Source organism: Miniopterus schreibersii (genome assembly GCF_964146895.1).
Source record: "Miniopterus schreibersii genome assembly, chromosome: 1".
Classification (NCBI taxonomy): domain Eukaryota; kingdom Metazoa; phylum Chordata; class Mammalia; order Chiroptera; family Miniopteridae; genus Miniopterus; species Miniopterus schreibersii.
The window spans coordinates 78,940,934-78,947,385 of NC_138101.1; the positions used below are offsets into that span (position 1 = coordinate 78,940,934).

Below are 6,452 nucleotides of genomic sequence, written 5' to 3' on the forward strand. Positions count from 1 at the left end.
AGATATAATTGGAAAACTATTCTATATAGATAATGTACCCAGTGTAACCTACCATTTGTAGGAGTTTGGTAAATGAAATAAAACCCAATTAAAATTCTGTTGTCTTAGTTGTTAAATCTAGGTCATTATATACATATACATATATCCATACAAATATACACACATATATATCTATATAATGTTCTGTTCTTCACAAATTTCTGTACCTTTGAAAATTTTCATAATAAATTGGGAGAAATTATGTTGTTTCTTTCAAAATCTCTCGGACTACCCTTTACTATCCCCTCGTTCAGACTTTCACTTACTTGTGGGTAATGACTTCGCAGGAGCTTTCTCTGACCTTCTCTGACTCCATTTTGCAGCCCAGCCTATGTATAGCAGCCACATGGCTCTTCTAAAACAGGTTCTCTGCTCCTCCTGTTCCACGCACAGCTGTGTCTTCCTGCGCAGTGCCAGCCGCAACCCTGAGACACGATGGTGGAGGTCGGAGTGAACGGATTTGGCCATATTGGGTGCGTCATCACCAGAGCTGCTTTCAACTCTGGCAAAGTGGATATTGTTGCTATCAGTGACCCCTTCATTGACCGCAACTACATGGTCTACATGTTGTAGTATTATTTTACTCATGGCAAGTTCAAAGGCACAGTCGAGGCTGAGAATAGGAAGCTTGTCATCAATAGAAAGTTCATCTCCATCTTCCAGGAGTGAGATCCCATCCACATCAAATGCGGTGATGCAGGTGCTGAATATGTTGTGGAGCCCACTGGTGTCTTTACTACCATGGAGAAGGCTGGGGCTCACCTGAAGGGTAGAGCCAAGAGAGAATCGTCTCTGTCCCTTCTGCTGATATCCCCATATTTGTGATGGGTGTGAACCATGACAAGTATTACAACTCCTTCAAGGTTGTCAGTAATGCCTCCTGCACCACCAGCTGCTTGGCCCCGCTGGCCAAGGTCATCCATAACAACTTTGGCATGGTGGAGGGACTCATAACCACGGTCGATGCTATCATTGCCACCCAGAAGACTGTGGAGAGCCCTCTGGGATGCTGTGGTATGATGGTCAAGGAGGTGCCCAGAACATCATCCCTGCTTCTACTGATGCTGCCAAGGCTGTGGGCAAGGTCATCCCTGAGCTGAATGGGAGGCTCACTAGCATGGCCTTCCATGTCCCCATCCACAATGTGTCAGTTATGGATCTAACATGCTGCCTGGAGAAAGCTGCCAAATACAATGACATCAAGAAGGTAGTGAAGTGGGCATCAGAGGGCACCCTCAAGGGCATTCTGGCCTATACTAAGGACCAGATTGTCTTCTGCAACTTTAACTGTGACATCCACTCCTCCATCTTTGATACTGGGACTGGCATTGCCCTCAATGACCACTTCATCAAGCTCATTTCCTGGTATGATAATGAATTTGGCTATAGAAACAGGGTGGTGGACTTTATGGTCCACATGGCCTCCAAGGAGTAAGAGCCCCCTACACCACCAGCCCCAGCAGGAGGAAAAGGGGCCCTCAGCTGCTGGTCAGTCCTTGACCCAAATCAATCCTCCAAAACACTGAGAATCTCCTGACCTCCACAGTTTCCAACCCAGACCTCCTGAGGAACTGGAAGGGCTTAGGGAGCCCTACCTTGTCATGCATCATCAATAAAGTTCACTGTACACCCCCCTCCCCCCAAAAAACAAGCTTTTATCAGGCCACTCCCCTGTCTCCACATGACCAACCCCCCCCCCCCACACACACACACACACACAAAACACCAAAACTCCTTTGCCCGGATTTTCAGGTTTACAGCATCAGACCCCTCCCTCCTAGTTCATCTTAGTTCCTATAGCCTTCACTTACCTGAAGTTCAGCATTCAAATCCCATTCTAAGTCCTGCTTCCCCCACTCATCCCCTGTCTTCAGCACCTGAAGTGTGAACCATCAACAACCAGAAAGAGTACACACCTGCCACTTGGTCGCAAATATAGTATTTCCATTAGTGATTCTCCCTCAGCCACTTAAAAGCCAGGAAACAAAAGGAACAAGCACCAACTAACAGATGTTTATAGGTAAATTATTTATTAATTTCAATATAATGATGCTTCTAAAGGTAGACAAAAGTAGATTCACTACAAAGAGATGTCCATTTCATGCATTAGTTCAACACATTATTTCGTATGCACCATATGCAGGCACTTTTCTGGGCACTTAAGATATATCAATGAATAAAACATTGAACATATACCCTCATTAAATGTATATTCTTGTAGGGGCAGAAAGATTGTATGTTGGAATATGGCAAGTGCAATAAAAATAAAAAGTTGGAAAAGATAAAGGGAACTTGACAGTACATGATGGGGAATGTGGCGGGGGTGGGGGTGCAATTTTAAATAGCATGGTGAGTGTCGTAGTCCATATGGGGGGCTGTAGCAGACTACCAGAAATCAGGTGGCTTACAAACAACAGTCATTTATTTCTCAGCTTTAGAGGCTGGAAATCAGAGATCAAGGTGCCGGAAGATTCGGTGTCTGGTGAGAACACACTTCCTGGTTCATATATGGCAGTCCTCTCACTGTGTCCTTATGTGATAGAAGAAGCTAGAGAACCCTCTGGAGTGTCTTGTATAAGGGTACTAATCCCATTCATGAGGGCTCCACCCTCATGACTAATCATCTCCAAAAGGCCCCACCTCCACATACCATCACCTTGGGGGTTAGGGCTTCAACATATGGATTTTCGGGAAACACAAAATTCAGAACATAGAAGATAAGGAGTTCACATTGAGAAAGTGACATTTGCAGAAAGACTCGAAGAAGGTAAGAAAGTTGACCATGAAGATACTTGGGGGAATAGCAAGTATTCTCCCAAGTACTTGCTATGGCAGTCACACAGAAGAAAGCTAAGCAGGAATGAGTCCAACGACTCTTTCTCATTCTCAATGTGGGCACTCAGCACCTCAAACCAGAAAACACCAACTTTCCTAGCTGACTTCCTTCTTTCCTTCCTTCCTGATACTCCGCACTTTAGTATGCCAGGCTTTCCAGTTTTGACACCATCTTCTGCATTGCATATGACAAATATCCAATAAATATTAATTAAGTAGGGAACAAAGAGATAATGCTGTGCTTTTATAACTCTCAGTCATTTAATAGCACAGACCTCAAAGAAGATTCTCAAAACACATTTAACTGATTTGTTAATAAATGGCCTCCTATGTTACCAAAGTTCACTATTATTTGGGAACCCTTTTCTTCAGTTGATTTCATATTGTGTCCTTTGGAGACTTGTAAATAAAATTTAGAACACGATAGGAGAATGAAATAGTCCACTCTAAACCTCTGATGGAAACCAGCCAAGTCTGTGTGCCGGAAGAAGAGTGGAAGCAAGAGGCATAAGGGAGGGAAGGAGGGAGCTGCATGGCCTTTCAGAAGCACAGGTATGGCCTGCCTGCGGGAAACCCAGGCGGGGAGTTCAGCCTCATTTGTCCAGCATCCAGGGAGGCCCCAGTGCTCAAGGACAACCTGGCTTAATAGGAAGTCTCTGCAAAGTGAAAATAATGAGGCATACCAGAGAGCTACAATTTATACACTTTAACCTAAAAATACAAGTCATGAATCATGTTTATCCCCACATGGAAGTTGTTAGGGAAGTGGAATTGGACGAAAGTGAAGAAACAAAAATTAGGATTTCATCTGCCCTGACTCTTAGTCATTTATTGCTTAGCTATACACACACTTTAAAAACCACAGCAAGCAAAATTACCCAACTAGAAAACACCTTGTCACCTTAATTAGATTGAATTTTATCTTAGCCATGACAGAGAAATAGTGACTTTTCTAACTAGAATTAAAAACCACCTCTCTCTTCAGGATTTACACTTCTTGGCACAGATCAAGGCAGGCAGGTTATTTATTTCTTTACCTTACACTGACACTCCTGTCACCTTCTGCAGAATAATCGCTCCCGGTATAATACCAGCCAGGCACAGGGGTCCACGCAGCCATTCCTCCATCCAGGTACAGCCCTGTGCCACAGTGCTGAACAAGACAATGTGGTCTCTGCCCTTAGGGAACGTATCATTTGGGAGAGACACAGACATTAAATGGGTAAAATCACAAATAAGCCATTAATTACTTAAATTATTTAAACTTCAAAATTTAAATTACAGTTATGGTAGGTATTAGGAGAGGAGTTTAGAGGGACTTCTCCTACGTAGTGGGGATGGGCTTGCAGAGGGTTCAGGCTTTCTTAAGAAGTCATGCTTAAGCTGACACTTGAGGCTTATGTGTGGAAGAGGCTAGGGAGCTCTCTGCAGTCTCTCATATAAGGGCACTAATTCCATTCCAGAGGGCTCCACACTCATGACCTGGTCATCTCCCAAAGGCTTTAGTGAGGAAAAAAGAAGGGGTAGAAGGTTTCCACAGAGGAAAGGGACTTGGTGCTTTCAGGGAACTAAAAGGTCAGGGTTGCTTCAGATAATTACAGTGGGAAGGGATTATATTAGTCATGGTTCTTTAGAGAAACAGAACCAATAGGATGTATATACAGAGAGATTTATTATAAGGAATAGGCTCGTGTGTTTATGAAAGCAGGCAAGTCCCAAGATCCGCAAGTGAGTTGGCAAAGGAGACCTAAGGGAGCCGATGGTGTATTTCAGTCTCAAGTCCAGCACACTTGTGACCCAGGAGGAATCGATGCTTTAGTTTAAACCCAAAAGCAGGAAAAAAACCTAAGTCCCAGTCCAAACACTGTTATAGCCGCCTGAACAGATAAGAAAAAAAACTGCTAGCCCTTGACTAGAAGCTAGAGAGAAGGGGGAGGGCAGGTTGGAAACCTGGGAAAGAAACAGTGGAGAAGAGGGGCAGGCGGTGATCCCTCCCACCTTCATCCAGGCCTGAGATCACCTTAGGGAAGGGTCTCTCCAGGCAGTGTGTAGCACCATACAATGCTTGGTTGTTGAGAGCCCCGGAAAGGGGAAAAAACTACCTGACACACCTTCGAGCATGTCAGCACGTTACAGAGAGATTCACATTTGGATGGTTGTCGTCGTTTTAATTTATACTTGTGTGTTTTCATATTAACTTTGAAAATGTTCCTTTAAACAAAAATCCATTCTGCCTTCTAGAGCCTGACTTCCCTCCCCAGTGCTAGGTCCTGATGGTTGGGGCAGAGTGACATTTTCCTACAATGCTGGCTGATTATTTTGCTTCTGGAATTGCAAATCCAAGGCGCAAATGGCACCCTCTGAATACATCCAGGAGGGGCGGGAATCCCACCAGAGGTGCCCTGAAACAAAGGAAACAACTTCAAAACCATATCATGCAATCTGGACCTGTTACAGGACAGATGGGACTCTGAATTGTTTGATTCCACCAGCAGAACAGAGGAAGGAAACGTTTTCAAATGAGATTATGTTATTTTCCCCAGTTCTCATTATGAAACCTTCCTGAAATGAACTTTAAATATCGGCAGCCCCTTTCATGGGAATGAAAGGGATTCAGCTAGCAGGAGCTTTGCAGGCAAGTGGTTCCATTATGAAAGATGTGGAGAGGCAGAGGTTGGGATGAATAATGGATCCCTGTGGGGTCCTTTGGCTGGGTGAAAAATCAGGCTCTAAAACACAGCTGTGTGTATTAGGAGAGGATGGGCATCTCTGAAAAAGCTGTGCCCCATAAACATTAATTAAGGGGTCCTTTTTCAAAAGACATCAATTGTAATGAATAAAAAGATTCCTGCATTCTTTGCCCTCAAAAGAAAAGTGAAAAGTGATTGACAACTAGTTGTTGTATAGAGAAGAAAAAAATCCTGTAAGTTATGAAAATCTCCCCCAAATGTAATCATGCAATCATTCTTTATAAGGCCACGCTGTCTATTTGGAATTTCCCAAAGGAAGTTGCCTGTATTAGTCAGCCCCAAACCCTTCTGACTAATAAAAAAAAAAAGACGTTTGCCTCTAGTCGATGACTGCCAGGACTAGCCAGGGATTTGTCTCCTTTGCGTGGGTGTCCGCCTACACACACCTCTAAATGTTGGGGTTCCCTAAAACCCTCTGAGTATCAGAGCCCATATCCAACCTCTTACCTGACATTGCCACTGAGAACTTTGGAAATCTGAAATTCAATGACCTTCCCCCTCCCCCTCCCAGTCTTCAACAGCTCTGCAAATAGCATTCACATCCATCCAATCACCAAGCTAGAAATTAGGATTCATCCTCCCCCATTCTAGTCTCATTGTCCAGCCCCCAGACCATTCTCTACAGAGTTATAAAGAATGGCTTCTCAAAGCATAAGTAAGACCATATCACTGCCCTGCTTAAATCCTTCAGTGAATTCCCATTGCACTTAGAATAAATTCAGATTCTTTCCATTAGCCTACAAAGTCTGCATGATCTGTCCTGGGGGTTTCTCAAGCCTTTTTTCAATCACTTCTTCCTCACTCACAGTGTCCCAACACCACCAATGT

General features: G+C 43.9%; 1 pseudogene across 1 annotated transcript; it reads left to right on the forward strand.

The window, feature by feature from the left end:
- The first annotated feature begins 434 nt into the window (after positions 1–434).
- LOC308555420 (glyceraldehyde-3-phosphate dehydrogenase pseudogene) lies at positions 435–1,474 on the forward strand (annotated as a pseudogene). The gene has a single exon. The product of its transcript is annotated as a glyceraldehyde-3-phosphate dehydrogenase pseudogene (transcript).
- The last annotated feature ends 4,978 nt before the right edge of the window (positions 1,475–6,452 follow it).